Genomic DNA, 23455 nt, shown 5'->3' with positions numbered 1-23455 from the left:
TTGTTATGGCAGCCAAAGGAAACGAATACATTCCATCTGCCCTAATTCTGAGTGCTGGAGTATTAGGAAAAATTCAAGTACAACACCAGATAGATTCAAGTTGCAGTTGTTGAAACATTTTTGCCCAACACCTCCTGATTTCACACTATTAGAGGAACAAATAGCAGCAAAACATGACATTGATAAGTTGACTATATTGTTTTTACAAAATTGGAAATAAACTAGGAACAAGCTCTTTGGTCAAGAAGAGGTGAGAGTCTACAGACATGATCTTTGCCCATTATCTGAACATTATTTGCAATGCCAGCAAATTTTTTTTTAAAGAGTGAAAAACCTGATTTGGGGTATGTTGCATTTGCCCCAAATCTAAGGTACTTAGAGAATTTTAAAACTCATTCCTCAATATCTGAACTTCAGAAGGTAAAATTTCCAGGGATGACAGTATTGTGCTGGAAACATTAATGTGCCAGCATGAAATAATATCATTCTGTAGGTGGTAATAAAGGCATGAATTATGTCAAATTCTATTTAGTTCATGGATGTTACTATGCTTCTTATGGGCAGATACAGCTAACAGGCACAAGAAACACCTGCCCGTCTCCCTCAGAAAATTAAAGTCGTGTGCACAAACATCAGCCTGAGAAATTAGAGGACTGTTTGTGGCAAAATGAAAATGTGCAGTGTTTTAGATATATCTCCTAAAGATAAGGAATATCTCTTGTTACAGCAGAACATAAATTTTCTCCTGGTCCTCATTGTAGAAAGAACCATTAAGCATGTGGTGGCTTCTACTCCTGTTAGGTAATATAATATGCTAAATGAACTTGCTGCTATGCTATATAGTGCTACCATTACGGACTCTAGCCATTAATTGGTTTGGGGTCATTGGCCATCTCAGTTAATGTGAGGAAGCTATTCTTAAGTAAAATGTACAATGGCATCTCTCATTGAAATGGACCAGTTTCAAATGATATGCATCATTATGCATGTGTCAATGTACACGTGTACAGGTTTTCCTGCATTTATTCATTAGGGGAAGAAAACCATCAATTTTGTAAAGTTTAAAGAAAGTATTTACAGGTGCCATTGTGTGCCAAAGTTGTTGAAAAGTCTGAGAAAAATGTGGCCTAAAGAAAATGTAAAACTCTATTAGCCTCATTGTGATTTAACCGTTTTGGAGCCAAAGCACTAACAGGGAAAATCTGCCTTTCTCTTCTTTCACTCTCTCTGCAGATGCATATAGATGACACCACAAACAGAACCATCGCTCCTGCTACAACCTTGATAATAATGTGCTCAGTTAATCTACACAATGTAGTCATCCTCTCCAAAAGTAATTCACTTCTTTAAAAACTGGAAGGAAAATAAATATGGTGCAGTAAAATTGTTGAGTAGAGGAATCTATCTGGACATTTCACAAAACATTTCATTATGCTGACAATTCCCAGAAGTACTCTCAAGAGTGCTTTAAGCTGAGGATTACTGCTCTGGAGCTGATGGACTTTTTTTGTAGCCCCTTTAAAAGGCAGTGAACCGTTTTTCTATTTTATTTAAATAATGCCCCTTAAAATGGATTTTTAGAGGTATAATAACTCCTTAAGAGTCAGTTATGCTAAACAGTTTCTCTTGATAGAAATGTTGTAAAACTCGTTAACTGCACAATTTCAGATGCCGGCTTGGTGAACACTAACTGACATGTGAATGACCGGAGTTTGTAAAATAAATTGCAATAGTTGTTGTATCACACAGCTAGCATTGCACAAGCTGGAGGCCACGAGGGGCTCCAACCTGACAGAAAATTACTTCAAGATGAATGAAAAGTGCTTGTTTCTCTTTATTAGTTTTTAGAGAACAATGAAAATGTGGAATTGTTTACAGAGAGCTGATTAAATGTGGTCAGTGGGGCCCCGTCCCTATTGCTAACTGTTGGCCTCCCCCTCCCTCTGGCCCCCAACCTACATACTCACACACTACACCACTGCAAGCACCCTCCTCACCCTGCCCCCACTCGCAGCCCCCTGCCACATGCATCTTCTTATAGGCTATTATGGCTGCACATCTGTGTGTGAAATGTGCTCATTCTGACATTCCACTGCTGCTCAGTGCTGCAGAGGCCTTTGTTAGGTAAAACACTGTTGTCAAGCCTAACGAGCAGGTCATGCAGTTTGCTGGACACTGTGGCAGAGAATAGCCCACGATGGATTGCTTCGGCTGCAGACAATACTCAGTTCCATATTGGAATACATACATGTTTCTTTCATTGTGCAGCACTACAAAAACTCAGGACATTTTGGTTTTCTTAAGGCTTTGATTTTGAAAAAAAAAGTAAGTTCCTTGTATTAGACTATCCCAGAATAGCCTGTCTGCTGTATTTACTTAGGATAACTACTGTCTTATGGCTAAAGGAAAAAGGCATGAAGTGCTTTAATTGGTCATTTGTGGCTTAAATTCCATTTATGTTTGACCAGAAAGCACAGCAGAGGAAAGGCACTAGCTACCACCTTACCTGACTGACTTGTGTATTAATACTTAAAGGGATGGTCATTTAGGAGGATGTTGTGGAGAAGGATTCTCACTACATATTTCCACAAAGTAAACAGACCTTGATGGAAAGAAATACGAGAACTCATTAATAAGCATATGTCAAGCACAGAGAAACTAGTCTTTTTACCAGACCAAGCTAAATGAATTAGATCCAAAAGATGTTTTGGCAAACAAGAAAATTAAGGAAAAGCAAATCACTACCATTCAGCTCAAAAAACAGCCTTCCATGACCCACAAACTACCTTGGACCTAACCTCTCCCTTATACACTTATACACACGCTAGAAAAATCAGCAGTAACAGGGAGTAGTTCAAATGCTATTTGTGGCATCCCAGCACAATACACAGCACACACCCCAAATGTGCAAGTAGGATTCTCTCCCGCTCTGTGCAGAACATGCATTCTGAGCCTATTATGTGTATAAACAATGGCATATGTAATTACCTTTCTAGGGTGGCAATTATTCCTCAGAATCAACAACCAGAGTTAAAGCATGTTACCCCAAAAGACATTTGGGGATCAATTCTGGGTCAATTACGTCAGGCTTTGATTTATCATATGGTGTCAGGCCATGTTAAAAAAAGTAAGTTGAAAAAAAAAAAGCTGTTTAAGGTAAAGGCCGGTGGTTTGACTCAAATTGGTTTGTTTCCAACTTTGCTTTTTCCCAATTGCTCTGCCCTTCCTCCATTCTCAAAACAACTGTGATTTGCTGGGTTTTATCTATTAGACAGTTGGCTGTTCAGGAATATTAAACGCAGTAAATCTGGACTACATAAAGATTTTGTCTACCCTACACACGCGCGCGCACACACACACACACACACACCAGGCAATGGTACTCTCTCCTAGGATATGGCACAGAGTAGGGATGATTAGCTCAGGCTTTGGGTCTAAGAGGTCTGGATTTGGAGTCCCACAACTGAAGCAAGATACATACCTCCACAGCTCACAGGGCCTACTTCAAATTGTTATTGTGAGGTTTAAAGGAGATAATTGAGGGAATATATGTAAAGTAGCTCCGTGCCTGACACACCATGGGTACGCTGTGAATAGAGAGATTGCTATTCTATTGACAGATGGGCCAGTGCATGAGAAGTGGAGCAGCCCCTCCAAAAGCCTTGTCCATGCGTAGAGAGTGGGCCAGGGCCCAGGGCAGCAGAGTGGACGTTGGTACAAATAACAGGGCTGAACTGGCAAATCCAAGATACCAAATAAGAGGCCCAGGGGACTAAACTATATAAAAATATCCAGTTTAGTGCTCGCTTCGGCAGCACATATACTAAAAAATATCCAGTTTATTTGGATTAATTCTAAGTAGATTGATTATAAACTACCAAACCCTAAATAGCACCAATAAAGGTACTATTCCATTAGCAAGACTACGCTAGGCACCAGGAATATACAGATGGACCCTCCAAGAAATCTTCCAGAACAGGAAATAAATACAGTTTATTATAACACAAGTTAATAACTAAGACTTCCTGGAAGATACTTCATGCAAACTCAAAGTGGCATAACAAATATCCAGTATCGCTACCATGAGTTTGGGGATGAGGCAATTCAGCCTGTTATGGATGAATCATATCATTAAAGTTACCAGTCCAATTACAGCTATTCTTTTCTGAGGAACAAATAATATTTTTTTAGAAATTAAATTAAAAGGGATAATATGAGAATTCTCATCACATTATTTATGGAGCAATATAATCCCTCATTCAAAGAAGACTTTAAATCCAGTTTATACGGAGCAACATTGTTTATTTAATAAGATGGAAATAGCACTTACACAATGCATTTCTCAGACAGCACACAGTGCTATTGGCAGTATGTATTGGCAGCTTAATTAAGAAGTCTGTTGATGATGTTAAAAAAAAAAAAGCTGACACATTTTCAATTCAGATGGACACTCCTCAAGACAAAGACGTGTCTATTGTAGGCTCATACATACCAAAATGTGTCACAGACACTACATAAAATGTCTCGTGTCTACAGTTACATCAGTGTCTTTACACTGGGAAAATCATGACACACTTGAGTTTTGGAAAACCTGGACAGTCATTTAACTTACGGAACACAAAGGCCAATACAATGAATACTGAAATAATTACTTAGCCAAATTTTCATAGAGCCATTGCCCAGATGGGTTTTGTTCCATCCCTGTCCTATCTTGGGTCTCTGAGTACCACCACCCACGTTTGACCAAATCTTCCTCTTCTTCATGCTAATAACTCACTCAGAATGGCAGGCTCCTGGGACAGGGGTCCTCAAACTGTGGACCAGTCTGTGGGAGTCCATGGCCTGTTAGGAACCAGGCCACGTAGCAAGACATGGGCCAGTAAGCATTGCCACCTGAGCTCTGCCTCCTGTCAGGTCAGTCGCAGCCTTGATTCTCACAGCAGTGCGAACCCTGCTGTGAACTGCACATGTGAGGGATCTAGATTGCGCACTTACGAGAACCTAACTAATGCCTGATGAGCTGCAGTGGAACAGTTTCACCCCAAAACCATCCGCCACACCATCAGTGGAAAATTGTCTTTCAGGAAACTGGTCCCTGGTGCCAAGAAGGTTGGAGACCGCTGCCCTAGGGGGCATGGAAGGTAGCGGACTATAGAGACAACAGGTAAAATTCACCTCCCCACTCGCCAAGAAATCCACAAACGATATATTTTTCCAACAGACAATCTATACTTAAGAGGAGAAAACAGAATTTAATGCAAATTAACTCAAACTACAATGTATTAATATATCTAAAGTCTATTAAATATTTATGGAATCAATAAAATGGATCTTAGCAGAAGTCCAACAAAAGAAAAGGGATTAAAATGTCTTGAGTTGCCCATGTTAGGAGTTTTGGGGTTTTGTTTTGTTTTGTTTTTTATTAAAGAGACTTAAAACACAGAATATACTTTTCCATTCATTTATTTCTTGTCTTAGGGATAGACCTAATCAACAGCAGAAGGAAAAAAAATGTACCCTGAAACTAACTCTAAATTCACTGGAGACAGGCTCCACATCTTTGTTGCCCTCATTTTCTTCCCCTATTTTGTGCAGTGGTTCACACATAGAAAGTACTGAATTAAGTTGAAAGGCAATGCATGTTTTAATTCACATTAATTTGGAGGGGTTGCACTGATTTAAGGAGCCGCTGAGATAAAAAGGCTAGCTTCGATCTTTTCTGATTTCTAGCTAGTGTGGCACACCGTCTTGTAAACTTCCTCTGCTGAACCACTGCTGTCCACTGTGGCATTCTAAATGTCTTGATTTGTTTCCGCTTTTGCTGAAGGTAATGAGATGGTTCTCCAGTGGTTATCTTTCCAACAAGAAAATGTGCAAGGTGATTTGAAGCAGGTTCTCAGTGGCTATCTGTCCAAGTCCTAGAGGCAGTGTATCTGTGGAAAAATTGAAACCAATTATTAATCCAGGCCTTTCTGAGAACTTTTCAAAAATACAAAGGTTAGCCTTTCACTGATCACTAAAATGTTATTTAGCTCAACATTTCAAAAACACAACCAGGATCTCTTAGGGTGGTGATACTGTCTAAAGCTTTACCTCCCTACTTTAAACAATGATTTTGAAATCTATCTCACCCTCAGGCACAGATACAAGCCTAAGGAAATCAGAAATATCACATACCTGCAGATTTGGAAAAGAAAGTTTCCCTAACAGGTAAGGATTCTGCATTTTCATTCCTTGCCTTTATAAGTAGGAAAAGCCCCATTCGAGGTCCCAAGCCTTACCCCTTTGTGAATTGTAAAGTCCCTGCCTGTGTCCCATCCTGTGACACCATATGGATGGCTGAGAAACAACAGCTGCAGATAGATAAGTGTGCTGTGAAGCAATCAGCCAGGCAGAAGCACACTTTCTGCAGCAGAGGCTCTGAACCAGCCAGGTGGGTCAAAGACAGAGGCATACATGAACACTTCAAACATCAGCTAGGTAACAAGGGCCCCATGAGAACACTATGGAAGAATCCAGTCATACCTTGTGTATTAGTTACATCATCATGGACCAGAAAAGAGAGACATCTTTACAAGAAATATTTCGACTCATTCACATGCTCAGGGGCTGCTTTCTCTTTGAATTGTCTTACTGCAGACGCTGCCTCTACGACCCCTCCTTGCTAAGGCCTCTTCTCCTCAGCCTGGAATCAGATGGCCTCCTAGCTAGGCCTACACCACCTCTGGTATGGTCTCAACTCCTTCCAAATGATGCTACCTCCTCTGGGCCTCCACCGCAGTTATTCATTCTGGGCTCCCTCTGAGCTTTGGCCCCTGACATCTACACTTGAAAGGCCAGCACTTCTGTAACCTTCAACCCATCCTCATCACAGTAGGCCATAGGGAAGTAACTTCAGCCCAGCAGATGGTGAGACTGGAATTCTATAGTTGACCACAAATGCATTCAGTTGCACCAACTTTACACTCCTTCTTCATTTCTCCCTGTTTTCCTAGCTCCAAACATGTTGGCTCAATCCTCACAGCTAGCGTCTGACCTGACTGGATTTTCTGTTTCCTACAATGCCTTATGCCTTGCCCTGAACATAAAATCTACTTGACTAGGGCTTTTATAAAACTCTTCCCTAGATTCCATTCCAGGCCCCCAGCTGCAGGCTGGGATCCAGCTGTGAATAGACTGCCTCCTTCCATGATACCACCCCTCCTGACTCAAAATCTCACCTGACATCTACAATTCTAGTGGCCCAAACCTCCTGCTAAATTAAGTCTCCTCAGGTACCAACACCTTCCCTGAACCAATCCCAAGATCATCACATCCACTTGGTCACTAAGGATTGGGCGGCTGCCTCACCCTAGTGAAACGAGGTTCCCAGTCCCTAATACACCTAATCTTGGCTTCCTCCTGTTTCCTGGAAACCTATGCCACTGAGACCCTTCATAGGAACCTCCTCTGCCCAGCCTAGACAAATTATAGCACTATACACATGATCATTCAGTCAGTTATTAATTTATTCTTACCACATTCCATTATTAATGGCCTCTCCTATAGCCTAACCCCTGCCTGATCTTTGACATCTTCCAGTTTCTTATTTCACTTTACTTGCTAGTCTCCAACATGAAGTCTCTGTTTCAAGCACACAGGTCTACTAACCTCTAAGCTCGTTCTGAATCTTTGTTCACATTCTCTTTTCTGCCTTCTTAATTAGCTCCTTTTCATCCCTTGACCTGACACTTGTGACACAATCTAAAAAGTCTTCCCCAAGAAACAAATCCACATGAATTTATCCCTTATCTGGATTCCTTCAGAATAATCAATATCATACAGTTTAGCACTTGATTTTAACTAAATGTTTGGTATTCATTACCTTCCCCAAAAGACTGTGCTAGTCCTTTGAGAACTGGGATAAAGGTCATGTCTTGTACTTATTATGCTTTCTCCAAAGTGCCTGGTGCTGATCTCTAGAAGGAGAAGGAGAGGAAAGTTCCACCCATCTTCTCCTTACCTCTACCCAATCCCATCCCCAAGGAGGAAAAGACACAAAATGACTGAATCAAGTTACCCAACTCAGTTAAACTTTTTCTTTTTTTTTTGTTTTGTTTTGTTTTGTTTTGTTTTGTTTGAAATGGAGTCTCACTCTGTCTCCCAGGCTGGAGTGCAGTGTTGCAATCTTGGCTCACTGCAACCTCCGCCTCTCCGGCTCAAGCAATTCTCCTGCCCCAGCCTCCTGAGTAGCTAAGTGGGAGAAGCTTTTGGTGTACTAGGAGAAAATGTTAAAGCTTTTAACCTCTGTGGGCTCTCGCCTTTTTGGGGTTCATCTCTTTAAGGTTCTCACTCTCTTTGGATTGCTTCTTTCTACTTCCACATGGCCAGTGTGATAAAACTGGACTGAAACTGCCTCTGAGCTGAGCTCAACAGAGACTGCTTTAGGTTTGGAGTAGGAGGGCCGGGGCCCAGGTAGCCTAAGAACATATGTGTATATATTAAACGCTTGAGGTATAGCCTGTGCTCATCTCCTCCAAGTCCCTGTGGCCGTAAGAAACACGTAGGCAAGGATCTGAATGCAATTAGTATCTAAATATCTTCTCAATGAAAATGTACTGATTTTTCTATAGTAAACGTCTAAATTACATCAGAATATACCAAGAATTCTGAGAAAACTTGAAGTTCTGGGTCAGTGTTATTTATAATTCATGCATTGAGTACATCCTTCATTCAAAACCTTAATTTTATTTTTATAAAAACTTAGAGGCATTTCTCTAAGAACACACTTCTTACAACATAGACCTCTCAGTCCAAGATCTTTATGAGAGTTAGGATGCAAGCAAGACAAATCCTGGGGGTTTTGTAAGCCTTCCTGCCAACAATTAAAGCCAGTAGACTTCTACCATAAAATGTTTCACAGGCTCTTACAGATGACCACAGTCCACTGTAGAATCATTTAATATTCATGATGCACCATATATTTTGAATATTTAAATACACCACACTGCATACATATACACATAACCTTACTTGAAAAGAATTGGATAATGGATTTAGGCATACCCCAAAGTGTTAAGGTCTTTCATCACTTGGACAAGTCTGTGGGGAAAAATCCACTTTGAAACAATGTTTTGTGACTCAGAATGACAACTGTCTCCTAATACCCACTATCTACTTCTTTTTATTGATAGAATCCTTGAATTTTAAGGGATGAATGGCCACAAAAAACTGTATTTTCAGGCCCTCCTTGTAGCTAGGTATGACTGATGGGATGTGAGTAGAACCAGGAATACCTGTGATTTAAACTCTTAATACTAATACATGTCACTCAGTCACTTCTGTAACTGAGGTGAGAACATGCTTGTAGAAGATAAGTCTGTGGTTTGGTGAGTGTGCATGGCCAGCAGTCTCCAGTCTGTGCAGGTTATTAATGTGTCAGGGCTGAGTGTTCCAGGATTTCTCTAGAGGCTGGCAAGGGAAGCAGCTGTCATTTCTGTCTCACCAGTATATCCGGGTTAGAGAAGTCCAAGCCTTAGGACCCAGTTTCCTTTCTACCTGGTGTTTTCCTGCCAGAATACCATGGGCTATAACTTGCTTTGAGTTGGAAGCAGTTTGCATGTACACTTGTAAAAATTTATTCATCCTTTTAATTTATACAAGATTTCTTTTGCACACAATTCTCAATTATTTAAGCAATGACGACAAATTTTGGTTTTCTATTGTTATTCTATTGTTACGTGAGAACATCAGGCCACAGCAACATGCTATTGTGTAAGGAAAAATAAACTGTTGCAGTTAAAAAAAAAAAAAAAGTCAGAAGTACAATCTCCAGGGAGTGCCCTTAAAGAGAACGCTTATGCATCTTCAGACATATTAATGAGGCCAAAATCCAGGGATAACAGAGGTATCAGACAGAAGTTTACATCTCCCTGAACCAACAATCTAAACATAAGAAACCAGAACTGCTACAGCAGCTTTGTTGTGTCAAGGAGCTCCTTCTTTCTTAAGCCACTATACTTTAGTATCTCTTAACCAGAATATAGGTTAGGTTGCTTTAACAAATACAGCACCATAATTCCGGCTCTGTCACTTTATAGCTGACCTATCTTGGATAAATTACTTAAATTCTATAAACTTATTCTTTTGTCTGTATCTACTTCACAGAGTTGTTGTCAGCAACATGAGACTGTGTCTTTTTTGGGGGAGGTTGGTGGGAGTCTCATATCCCCAGCTTCTAGCACAGTACCTGCACATAGTAAGCATTCAATAAATACTAAGCTATTACTGCTGATCTTACTCATATGCTAGATCTAGACAAATAATGCCAGACCTTAACAACTAACCAGCCAGTATTTCTAATAAAGATCTGATATAATATAAATAATCAACATGGTATGCATTAGAATGATCACATTTTCTGACCTAAATCTTAGAAAACATGGTCTGACAAAAAGATATTTTCTGACTTGTGAATTTATTTTTATGAAAACCCTTATATGTAGAACCACTGGTCATCAAATTAATGAACTGACTTAACTTTTTTAAATGATCCACTTGAATTGGGCAGTACTGGAAAGCCAAAGGCACACTGCACCAAGAGTACTGGCTGCGTCCCTGCCAGTTGTTATTGTGAGCTTCCACTGTTCATGCATACACTGAAGAAAAGCCTGATTTTTATAACACATTTATGATTGTGAATTTCTATTGTAATAGTACAGATTCTCAAGAGAAATAATACTTCCGTTTTCTCAAAGGAAGATGGGCAGTTTTTTTGCTTCTACAAAAATAGCATGGATGAGAGTTTTCAGGAAAACACATTTCTCCTATTGAAGAGCACTTAATAAACACACACCTGACTGCTTTCATTTCACCACAAGTGGTGCCCATTTGCCAGTCATCGAAGTAATTCAGTCTGCTCTGTTGAGGTGATGGATTCTACAAACTGTATAAGGCTGTCATTAAGGGGAGGACAGATTATAGTCTCTATGCAGGACATTACAGTACTTACATTTCTCACTCATACAGCTTATGAAACATAGGGGAAAGAAGAAGATGAAAATCAAGTTGAACATGGACTTAATGCCTTTCTCTCCCAATGAATGGAAGCAGCTGATCACACTTTTTGCTACTTATATATAAAGTTCCATTTCCTTCTAGTTAATATAAAAAGATTTGATAAAGGACACAAAGATTATGCACAAAATTCATTATGCAGTAATTTAAGTCTAACTTGAGGCCTTTGTGCCTCCACTTTTAAAATATTATTCTTTTTTTCCACACTGTTTATACAGCCATTTTTGCTTCTCTATAATTTTTACTTACCTACTTAAAATTCTCATCTAGAATGGAGATTACATCTAGGGTAAAATTCATTAATTTGGGTGAATTGAAAAAGACAAGCCTGAATGAATGAAAAGTCTAAAGTATGGACAATTATCAAAAAGATCATGATAACAGCAACAGCTGACATTTGGGAGTTTATTACATGAAAATCACTGGGCTTTTTACCTTACATGCATTATCTCATTTAATCCTCAAAACAGTCCTGGAGCAGGTATTATTATCCCCTTTTTACAAATTGGAAAACAGACTTTAAGAGATGTTAACTTTCCTAGGGCCACACAGCTATTAAGTGGTAGAGCTACTTCCAAATTTGCAGTTATCTGACTCCAAAGCTCGTGCTCTTTACAGTCATACCAAACTGCTAGGATTTTCCTTCAATCAATAATAATAATAAAAGTAATACCTCCGAGGAGGTTAACAAAACTATAAAGTGCCAAGGAACCCTGGTTTAGTAAACAAAATATATTAATACATATTTAAAATTAGCTCACCACTTATTTTAGGTAATACTTACCTGCCATTTATGAAGTAACTAATTCACACAAGGCATTTCTATACATTAAAACTGACTTTCACAACAACCTCATAAAGTAGATAACTATCTCCATTTTACAGATGGAAGAAAATACTCAGTGAAACTAAGGTCACATAACTTGTAAGTGGCCTAGTGTTTGCACTATGCGATGCTACTTCATTACCTCTCTTATAAGGTCTTTCTCTAAAGTGCTGGAAAAGTCTGCTTTTTAAAGTTATAGTGCCATTGCCCTGCAATTTTATTTATCCTATTTATTAGCTCAGCGAAGCTTTAGTTCAGAGACAATGCAAAGGTAAACTTTAACCCAGGCCCCAACCTCATTTTCATAAATTCCAAATTTAGTGAGGTCCATGTTAATGGGTTTTACTGTATATGGAAAAGAGTTTAATAGTCACTTAGCACTGCTCTATCCATTAATAAATCTAAAAAGCCACACAAAGGTGAAGGAAGGAAGAACAGTGACCTCAAAACTAAAACAGATAAAGAGTGCCTATAGTTTGTACTCCAGCAAAAAAGTAAGAATATTAAATAGCCAATACATAACAACAAATTCAGTCTTACAAGTTTATATGCTCATTCATCAATTAAAGAAAATTAACCTAATCAGATGCTCATATTAAGGAATGCAGCCTTTAATTATGATAGCAAATCAGCAATCATAATTAAAAGTCCATTTCAAATCTCTTTGGTGTGCAGTGGAATGATCTAACAGTGAGGCTGCCTGGCTCTTTTCACAGTGTTGTGTAAAACGTGCACAGTATGTGGTCATTCCTAGCTGTTGAACATGTTCATCTTTGCTACTCATGCTGCACTTGTTTCTGACATAGATATGCTTCTATGTGCACACTGAGCGGGAAACATGTAAAAGATATGACAATGAAAAAAGCACATGTCTGCAACACTGTTCCCACCAGGCCTACAGCCAGTTCCATAATATACAGGAGTTTTTTTTTTCTCCTTGTAGGTCATCACCATACTGAAAAATATTCTAAATAAATCCTACATGCTTCAGAGGGGGGCACCTGAAGCACTCATTATCCCACAACTCTGTCAAGTTGCATCATGCTTTTTTCTTTTCTTTAGGCCAGCTTGTGAAAGAGCTATCACATGCCTCTCTGAAAGGGACACAGCCTTGGGACACAAGCAAAGTAATCCAGGTAAAGGACAGCCAACTATTCTTTAGGCCTGATGCACTGTGGAAGGGGTGGCAGAAGCAGATTTCAGGTCCCTTATAGTCTGGCCAGACTCTCAGTAGGTCAGCTACCATTTCTTTTATAATCGATTTTGATTTCAAGTCACTGGAAAGCATTACTGAAAAAGAATATGGAGTCTTACCCTTTGGAGTATTTAATGTCATGGCAAGAAAAGAAACTTCCTGGGTGTGTTAGATAAATTGAGCATTCTCAGAATCCTTCCCAAACTATGAGTTCCTCATTATTATTAATCAGATACCTAGGAGTTCTACTTCAAGGAATCTATCTTACAGAAATAGCAGCACAAGTTCACAAAAACAAAAACATTACCATGTTCACTACAGTGTTATTTGCAATAGCAAAAGTATTAAATGACCTAAATAGCCAACAGTTGAAGGATGATTCATCATGGACCATCCATGCTCCGGAACACTGTGGAGCCATTAAAAATAACATAGTATGCCTCTATTTACTGGCATGAAGCTATGTTCAGGGGAAAAAGGATGATGGACAAAATGTATAGTGTGATACCACATTTGGAAAAAATACAACTGTGTATATACACAAATATATGTGTATAAAGGGAAATTATATGAAAAGAAATATATCTGTCTTAGAGATATATAAGTATAAATATGTAGTTATGTGTATTTCTGTTATGTGATACTCAAGTAAAAACATTTCTATTGCCGGGCACAGTGGCATGCACCTGCAGTCACAGCTACTCAGGAGGCTGAGGCAAGAGGATCACTTGAGCCCAGGTGTTTCAAGCTATAGTGTGCAAAGACAGTGCCTGTGAATAACCACTGTGCTCCAGCCTAGGCAATACAGCAAGACTCTGTCCTTAAAAAAAGTTTCTATTATATACTTATATAAACATATATTTGCATATGCATAGAAAAATCAGAAAGGATATACATTAATAGTGGTCACTTCTGGAAAGTGAGTTTGGAAAGACAAAAAATTTAACTTTTTACTTGTACAGATATGTGTCGAGGTTTCTAAAGGATTCTGCAAAATTGACACCCCTTTCCTTTCCTAGGTTCTGAACAAATAAAAAAAATACAAAAATAAAACAGATGGCAAACCAGAATATAACCTTTATTACTGATTGCAGCCAAGGTGGAAGAGGTAGCTTAGTCTGAAATCCGAAACACACTTGGCTATGCTATATAATTATATCATCTTGGGGCCGGGCATGGTGGCGCCTGCCTGTGATCCCAGCACTTTGGGAAGCTGAGGCAGGTGGATCACTTGAGGTCATGAGTTCAAGACCAGCCTGACCAACAGGTGAACTTCCATCTCTACTAAAAACACAAAAAGTAGCCAGGTGTGGTGGTCCACACCTGTAATCCCAGCTATTTGGAAGGCTGAGGCACAGATCAAGTGAACCCGAGAGGCGGATGTTGCAGTGAGCCGAGATTGCACCACTACACTCCAGCCTGGGCAACAGAACAAAACTCTCTCTCATTAAAAAAAAAAAGAAGAAGAAGAATTATATAATCTTGGAGGCCAGGATAGAAAAGCTGGGATGAGCCCCTAGCCTCAGGGAAAAATGTAAGCTCTTGACAGGCAGGCCCTTCCCCAGATAGAACAAGCACGGCAGGCAGTAAGCTGAGCTAGCCCACTTATTCACCCCAAATTTACCAATTAGGTAAATCACTCCCCTATAGGGTAGAGTGAGAAAAGCAGGTCAAGTAGGAGTATTATCTTTGTCCGAGAAAGTAGTTTTAGTTTGGGGTGGCTGAATACAGACTGCAAAGGGTTAAGAGTAAATGGTGAAAAGGCAGAGGCTACAGGGTAGACAAGTCAAGAAGAACTGAAAGAAAGGAGGCTGGGAGCAGGGAATTTAAAAAAGGATTTTTTAAAGGAAGAGGCCAACAAAACGTCAAAGGTGGAAAATGGAAGAGACAAAATAATTTACAGGGAGAGTCTAAACATAGTGATGGAATCATGGACATAAGTGAATGTGGCCACCTTTTACTGAGACATGAACAAAAGGGAAGGAAGAAAAGTTGAGTTCTTATCACAGTACCAATTCTGTAAAAAGAAGGATAGATCCTAAGGCTAAATCCAGAAAACAAAAAATAAACTTGCAGACTGCCAAAGAGCTGGCTGTGCTGCAGTCATGATAAAACTCAGCAGAATCAAGACTTACTTGTAAATGTTTTATCAAACTGGGAAAGTTACAAGAAATAAGTGATGTATTATTTGTAAGACGGCTTAGATTAGTATTGGTATGTACATACTCTCCATATTATCCAAAATCATGCATCATGACATCAGTTGATTTACATGCTCCTTTGTTCCTGGGAACCTTAAGGAATGAAGTTTTTCATAAGAAGCGCTGAGTGATTTCAGTTTGACTGGCTCTGTGCAATTTTTCATTGCAATTCTGGCTACCATTCTACCATATGCCCCAAATCACAATGCAGTATAAAGTAAAATCAAACAGACCAAGGATTGGTGGGAAGAGTCCTATTCTACAAGTCTGGCTCCATACTTTTAACTGATAGAGACTGAAACGTCTGCACTGCAAACGTTTCTGTATTTCCACTGATCTATTTTCATGCCATGGTTTCAGCAGCCTCAGAAGTTCCAGTAAGAAAAGGCTTCTTCTGGTAAACAGATTCCTTTGAGTTAAAAAAAAAAAAAAAAAAAAAAAAAAAAAAAAAAAAAAAAAAAAAAAAGAGGAAAAGGCTTTGTATTTTTCAACAGCCCCCTTGATATTCTTTATCAGGTTTTAAGGTTATGTTCCAAGTCTCTATTCTTCGATGTGGTTTAGCTTTACAACCAGCTGCCCCCACTTCACTAGCAGTTTTTGACGTCATCCAGACTTTGCAAAATGTGTGCTACAGCCCCTACTCGGGCTTCTCAGCTGCTGTGAAAGTTATACTGCATTTGGTTAAGTGTGGAGGCTGGCATCAGAGAGGATCCATGATGGTGATTATCATGCAAATCAGCCTCCTGCAAGTCAAACTCCTCCGTGGAGGCCTTCCAGCTCTGCTTCCCCCAGGGCCGCTCCATTGTCCCCAGCATAAAGCTAACCATCTTCGCTGCCGACACTAGACGCCGCTGAGATTGGTTCTCCTGACAGAGATTAGCGGGCAGCAATGAATCTTTCACTTGGGGTAGAAATATGATTTTATTTAAGAAAATAACCATACATAATTGGGCTTCTGTCACTTTAAATTTTAATGGTGAGAGTAATATGGAGGCTTCTGGAACTTTAAATTACAGCTTTCAGAAGCTTCACACTGAATCTTTCAATTATTCTCTGTAAGTACTTTCTCAAAGCATGTGCCACCATGACATTGATATCACAATTCAAATCTAAATTCAAAACTGACTGCAAGGCTATGAGCTATGTGCTGGCGTGCATGCTGCCTCATTTTATCTTTGAACATCTGACGAGGCGAATCAAGAGGCGTTCTCCCGGAGCCCAGCCAGCTGTTTGCCAAATATTCAAATGCCCTGACATGCAGAAGAGCCTTTCAGATTTCCCCACATCAAAATTAGCAACGACCCCCTATTCTTCCCATTAGCTTCTGGCTCACCTACATCCTTTCACGCAGGCCCGCCTGACTCACTCAGCTTAAGTGCTTGCTCTCGCTCACCTCTCGGATTCCCCGACTCCAGCAATTGGATCTGGTGTGTGCTGCAGAATGGCAGCCAGTTCAGACAAAACCATGGGGGAGAGTTTTCAAGTCAGTGTTTCCTTGAAGTGGATCTGAAAGAGTGGCTGAGCTGATATTTGCAGTAGTAGGAAGGCAGAGAGCAAAGACAGCATGCAGGTTTTACTTACAATACATTCATTAGGCCGGAACAAAAAATGAAATTGGAAAGACAGTAGCCAGGGGAAAGTGAAAAGGCTTTCCTTTTCCTTTTATTTTGGTGTCAACTTCCTTGTTATATATCCATTTTATCATTTTTAATATTTTTATCTTCATATTAAAACAAGTGGCTCTCCTTTCCCAAAAAGGCACCTTTTTCTTTAGAGGTCTGGCTTTAGACTGCTTCAAGTATTTTTAAATGTGTCCCCCTACCTCAGTAAACATAGAACCACATTTACAACTGTAAATAACTAATCCAGCTGCACATTGGTTAATCTACAATGAAAAACAACCCTTCTTTCACATTTTAAAGGTCCTGGCACAACTGTCCTCAGCTGGATGACTTAGAACAGAGGCTGTGGACAGCACCTGGGGAGTTTAGAATGGAAAAGGGACTAAGGTACCAAGTGTCAAGACAACAGCCCCTACCCCAGTGGGTGGCAAAATTTCCTGAAGCTGGACATCAAAACACTAGGCCAGCTGGGTGAGGTGTTCCTTCATTCCTTCCAGATAAGCTGGGTCTTTACTTGTTCATTTCCTATAATGTGTTTATACTTGGACAGAAGGGGCACAGCAGGAATGCTTTCAGGGCACATTTAGGGGGAAGCCACTCTCACAGGAATCGTGAATACCAGATGTCAAATGAACCTGTGCTGCTGAGAATTCTCTGAGCAGTATGCAAGAGGCACCACTTCTCGTCTGAGGAAACTCTGCTGTCCTGATCCGGGGCCTTTCCCTAGCTGCAGGCGAAGGCAGGTAGAAATTCTTTCATTTTTATAATGATAATAAAAGAAGCTGCTAGTGTGAGCATAAAATTGCCTAAGAACTAGATAGGCTGATGGCATTCCAGTTTTGCCAGTAAAGTCTATTCACTCTCTCAACCGAAAACAGCATAAGGCAAGTAAGTAACTCGCCTCTGGGAACCATGGGTGAGAGAGGCAGGATGACCACATGCGGAATGGCCATAAAACAGACATCAGTCAACACCCTTGCCCCAGCATTATTTCCTCAATACAGGCTCAAACATTGCTTTGCCCTGGGATCAGGATTACAGTGCCCAATAGGCACTCTTCTAAGCCACTGACCGTGGACAGAGAAAATTTTTTAAATCCACATTGATTTCCAAGTCCAAAGCAGTACAATTACAAATCTTGTCTTAGTTTAATACTGAAGGCTTACGCAGTATTTCAAATATAAAACAGTCCTACATAAATCATTCATTCAAACCTTTACCATGCTCCTATCATATGCCAAGTACTATACTTTCATGAGTCAGCACTGGCTAAAGAACAATGTTAATACTACTAGATTTCTCTGCAAAATTTAGCACTGTGGCTTACCTCTCCATATTAAAGCTCTCTCTTTACTAATTCCTCTTCCTCAGTCCTTGTTGGTTCATTAAACCAACAAGGGGTGAGGAGCAGTATAGCAAAATCCCCTGGGGAACATATTTTTCACACTGCACAGATCCCCTTCACTCCCATTTGAGAATCATTACATATATGCCCCTCAGTATTTCTAGCTGCAGCAAGTTATTTCTCTTAAGAGTTTGGGGATGAACAAAACAAAAGTTGAAGATCTCTGTACCAAATATTTTCTCTAGATGATGTCATCTACTCTCATGACTTCAAGTATGTACCAACTACATACTGATGACTTCAAAAATAATATATTTTTTTTTTGAGACGGAGTTTTGCTCTTGTTACCCAGGCTGGAGTGCAATGGCACGATCTTGGCTCACCGCAACCTCCACCTCCTGGGTTCAGGCAATTCTCCTGCCTCAGCCTCCTGAGTAGCTGGGACTACAGGCATGCACCACCATGCCCAGCTAATTTTTTTGTATTTTTAGTAGAGACGGGGTTTCACCTTGTTGACCAAGGTTGGTCTCGAACTCTTGACCTCGTGATCCACCCGCCTCAGCCTCCCAAAGTGCTGGGATTACAGGCTTGAGCCACCGCGCCCGGCCTCCAAAAATAATATTTTAAGCATAAATCCATATGTCCAAATGCCGAGTACACCTGTTTTCAAATGACCTACTATCACAAACTCTACAAGTATAACATCATTATATTTTCTAATATATATAATTTTATAACTTACATCAAATTATAAATTGTATAACATATTTTTTTCTTTTTCTTAATAGCATTAGTATTTACTCTATGATCCAAAATAACTAGCCATATTTATACTCCTCCTCCACACTCCCCATTCTCACCCCATATAGATCAAATCTGTCACCAGGTCCTTTCTCTTCTTCCTCAGGAACACATTTCAAATGTATCTACCTACCATTTATCATACCCCACTTGGACCCCTACATCAGCCTCCTCACTCCTCCCTAGCAGCAGCCTCTGCACTTAAAACTATTCTTCGCATATTCCTGATTCCTACTGATTAAAGCAGGAAATCCTTGAATGCACTATTCATAATATACAGATGATTTCTGATAGCAAACAAACCAACTTCTTAAATATTCATATTTTAATAGGTTTCAAAAAACAGAATTAACACATCAAACCGGGTGTCAAGTTAATAAGTTTGCTTTAAAAATAAATTTCAGTATAAAACTCAGGCAATTTAAAGAAAAATTAATCTATTCAGGTAGTGTGAGATGTTTTAAAAAAGATAAAAGCAGTACATGAATCAATGAAGTGGGGAAGCTTGGTACTAGAAAGTAGGTCTAAACTCCTTAATACGGTATCAGATATCTTAAACTCCTTGACATTCTCTTCATTTTCAGCTTCTCCCTCTTTCTATATTCTCTGTATTTTACATATAACTTCTGTGTATCATCTTTGCTGCAAAACAAAACACCCCAAATTTACTAGCTAAAACAACATTTTACTTAGTTCCTTTGTCTGTGAATGGGCTGGGCAGTTAGTTCTGTCTGAGCTGGCACCCCAGAGAGATGAGGGAAATCTGGGCTAACTGATTTTCCCTGGATTCTCCCGTGTGTTTGTGATCAAATGGTGGCTCAGCTGGTAACTAGATGATCTCACTCGCATGTTTAGCAGTTCAATGACTGTCAGCAAGAGCCTCAGTTCTTCTCTGGGTGGCCACTCATCCTGCAGCGCAACAACCTGGGCTCACTGACATTACAGTCACAGGGTTCTAAGTGCAGAGGCCCCAGTGCATGAATCTCTACACTATTTGCTAATATCCACTGATCAACGCAAGTCATATGATCAATTCCAGATTTGGAATAGAGAAAGAGGACTCCACCTCGCTCTTTTTTTTTTTTTTTTTTTTTTTTTTTTTGAGACAAAGTCTCACTGTGTTGCCCAGGCTGGAGTGCTTCACTCTGTTGCCCAGGCTGGAGTGCAGTGGCGCAATCCTGACTTGCTGCAACCTCCACCTTCCTTGTTCAAGCAATTCCCCTGCCTCAGCCTCCCGAGTAGCTGGGATTACAGGTGCACACCACCCCATCTGGCCAATGTTTTCGTATTTTTTGAAGAGATGGCGTTTTGCCATGTTGACCAGACTAGTCTTGGACTCCTGACCTTAGGCAATCTGCCTGCCTCGACTCCACCTCTTAATGGATAGATCTGCAATATCACTTTGTGAGGAGTTAAGACAGGAAAGGGAAGTTGGTGACTGTTTTTACAGTCAACCAACTCTTATCATCCACCAAATATGTCAGAATATTCACACACATGCTCATGCTGTTCCCATCACTTAAAATGAATGCTCAACTTCCTCCCATCCTTCTGGAAAATCCTTATTTCTTGTCCTTCAAGGCTCTGATCAAATATAGCATTCTCTGACATCTTCCCTCAAGGCATAATTAATTATTCCCTCATATGTTCCCATGATCCTTTGTGTTGCCTCTATTATATCATTCAGTGAATTGTATTATAGTTATTTATAATGTCTTATAAAGTCTCTCTCCTTAAATAGACTGTCTTTGTACCACCAGCATGTAACACAATATCTGGCAAAGAACAGGCATTCAATAAATGTTCAATAAATTAAATTTAATAAATTTAAAACAAAGCTAAAGTCTCCCTGCAATATGCTTACAGGAAAAAAGACTTAAGGTACAACTATACAAAACTGGCCTCATGAGTTAGCAGAACAAATTAGATTCACCTCATCTAATTTTTTTTGTTTTTTTAAGATAGAGTCTCGCTCTGACATCCAGGCTGGAGTGCAGAGGTGCCATCTTGTCTCACTGCAACCTCCGCTTCCCAGGTTTAAGGGATTCTTGTGCCTCAGCCTCCTGAGTAGCTGGAACTACAGGTGCATATCACCACACCTGGCTAACTTTTCTATTTTTAGTAGACATAGGGTTTCACCATGTTGGCCAGGCTGGTCTCAAACTCCTGACCTCAAGTGACCCTCCCACCTTGACCTCTCAAAGTGCTGATATTACAGGAGTCAGCCACCACACCTGGCCCACCGCATCTGATTTGAAGTGCACCAGGCAGAGCAATGCTCCTACCCAAAAGCATTTTTTCCTGTGGGACTGGCACAAAGCCTGAACTTCCAGCATAGTTTATTCAAAGTCTGAACATGTTTTAATGTAATACAAACAACACAGGCTCTAGAGTCAAAAATACTACTAGGACTCAAAACCTAACTACCTGTGTGACACTGACAATTCATTTTGTATATGTCTCTGCACTACTTTTTTCATTCATACAATTATCTGTTGCAGTAACAACAGCAGCTAGCACAGTGCCTGCCATACATTGGACACTCACCTCAAATCACTAAGTCTCCTGTTTAAAAAGCAAATGCTCCTGGCAGGGGGTAACCTCAAGCCCTTTTTATTGCCTTCTGAGAAGAGTGGGAAAAGGGTAAAAGGAAGAAGAGTGTGAAAGTAAAGAGTAGCAGATAAACAACTTCACAATTTTACTGACAGCTAGGCTTTTGGCTAGTAATGAAACAGTTACATCAGTTTTCAGAGATCAAACCAAGGAATAAAAGTACCCCCCCACCCTCTACCCCTCCGCAATCTCAGGACATAAAATGACCATTTCTGGTAATATAGGACTTGGGAACTGCATGATTTAGGACTTTGGGACTTTTTGCTGGGTATCAATATGCCCATACTTGCATAATTTTTCTGGTATTCAATATGGAATCACCATTTATAAGTATGCTTAGACAAGATTACTGAAGAGTTAGTTAAGGAAGAAACAAAATTATTTAAATGTTACACTGACCTTTTTCTTGTATATTCCCTCACCTTTGTCCCCCATTTAAAAGGGGCAATTGTAATTGTAATAAACAATTTTTTTCCTCCCTACCTAAGGATACAATTTTTTTAAGTGAGAAAAATTTAAAGGATACTACAAAACACACAATTACAAACTTTATATCACTTCTAAAGGAAATATTGCCATTGAAATCAAAATAAAGTGAGTTTTAGACACACTTATATCCTCTTTCAAAGTAAAGCCAAGTTTTAACAAAATGTTTAAGTTTCCAAAATCCAAGCAGGAAGTCCCATGAGAATTCCCTATATTTGCCCCTCCTGAGGCTATTCTCACATCTCAGTGGCAACCCTGAAACACTTCTGCACTTAGGGAGCACTAAACCAATCTACATTTTTTGACATCTAGCCCTGTAAATGAGACTCCATTGTTATCCGTGATCTTTCACCCTAGCTACATTGTGAACTCCCTGGTACCCAAGATTCTGTTTTCTGTAATTTCCTAGTCCTCCTCTCCCCACCGTCAGCACCCAGATTTGTACTCAATAATTGTTCATTTACGGCTGAGAAGGAAATGTATAAATAGCATTTGCTGACAATAAATTCTTTGGTTTGTTCAAGTTCAGACCAAGACCTCTAGAGATCCTAAAGACTGAAATGACTACTGTGCCCCCCATCCACTTGTAAATTTAAAAAATACTAAACCATAAAGGACAAAATTTACATGTATGTTTTTAAATTAAAATAGCTTCAGATGGCAAAATTCTAGGTAAGCTCATCAAAGGCTTAACTCTTCTTCATTTTTCCCTCCCCATTGTAGGAGCATACATGTGTATGTGAAAGAGAGAAAGAGAGAGAGACAGAGAGAGAGAGAGAGAGAGAGAGAGAGAGAGGTGGAGAGAGTGAGGATGAATGTGTCTGTGACTTCCAGCACTTTGTCTGCTACAGGGTACTCCAATTCTGGGTCCACTTCATAAAACTATGTCAAAATACTAATTATGGTTATGGATGCTATACAGTACAGAATGAGAAATCAAATAATTCCCTAAATCCATATGTGTATTTGCTGTTCTCTTGTTAAGTATCCAAATTCTATTTCAGGTTTGTAGTAAGACAGCTTAACATAATATAAATAGAAGCAATGTAATATATTGTTTCACCTGCTCTTACAATTGTATTATGGTTGCATGTAGAAAAGGAGATACAGCAAGTGATTGTCAGCAAATCACTCATAAAAATGTGAGAAGCCCAAGTTCTTTGCACTTTATTTCATTAGACACCAATATCTGATAAAAGCAGTAAGCACCAAGTTATATTTAGATGAACCTTCCATAAGTAATGTTCACAGTAGTCACAAAGTTTACGATGTAGATGCTAATTACAGTGCCAAATCAAAACAACCGCATTT

At 39.6% G+C, this 23455-nt stretch overlaps 1 pseudogene across 1 annotated transcript; it reads right to left on the bottom strand.

Moving 5' to 3' along the window:
- Positions 1-4281: 4281 nt before the first annotated feature.
- On the bottom strand, positions 4282-21812 carry LOC101050799 (uncharacterized; annotated as a pseudogene). Its single transcript, XR_012513160.1, has 3 exons — positions 17535-21812; positions 16671-16783; positions 4282-5933 (listed from the first exon to the last, which is right to left on the bottom strand). The product of XR_012513160.1 is annotated as an uncharacterized LOC101050799 (transcript).
- Positions 21813-23455: the final 1643 nt, after the last annotated feature.

The sequence above is a fragment of the Saimiri boliviensis genome, chromosome 1 (assembly GCF_048565385.1).
Source record: "Saimiri boliviensis isolate mSaiBol1 chromosome 1, mSaiBol1.pri, whole genome shotgun sequence".
NCBI lineage: Eukaryota > Metazoa > Chordata > Mammalia > Primates > Cebidae > Saimiri > Saimiri boliviensis.
This window is presented reverse-complemented; position numbering and strand designations above follow the sequence as displayed.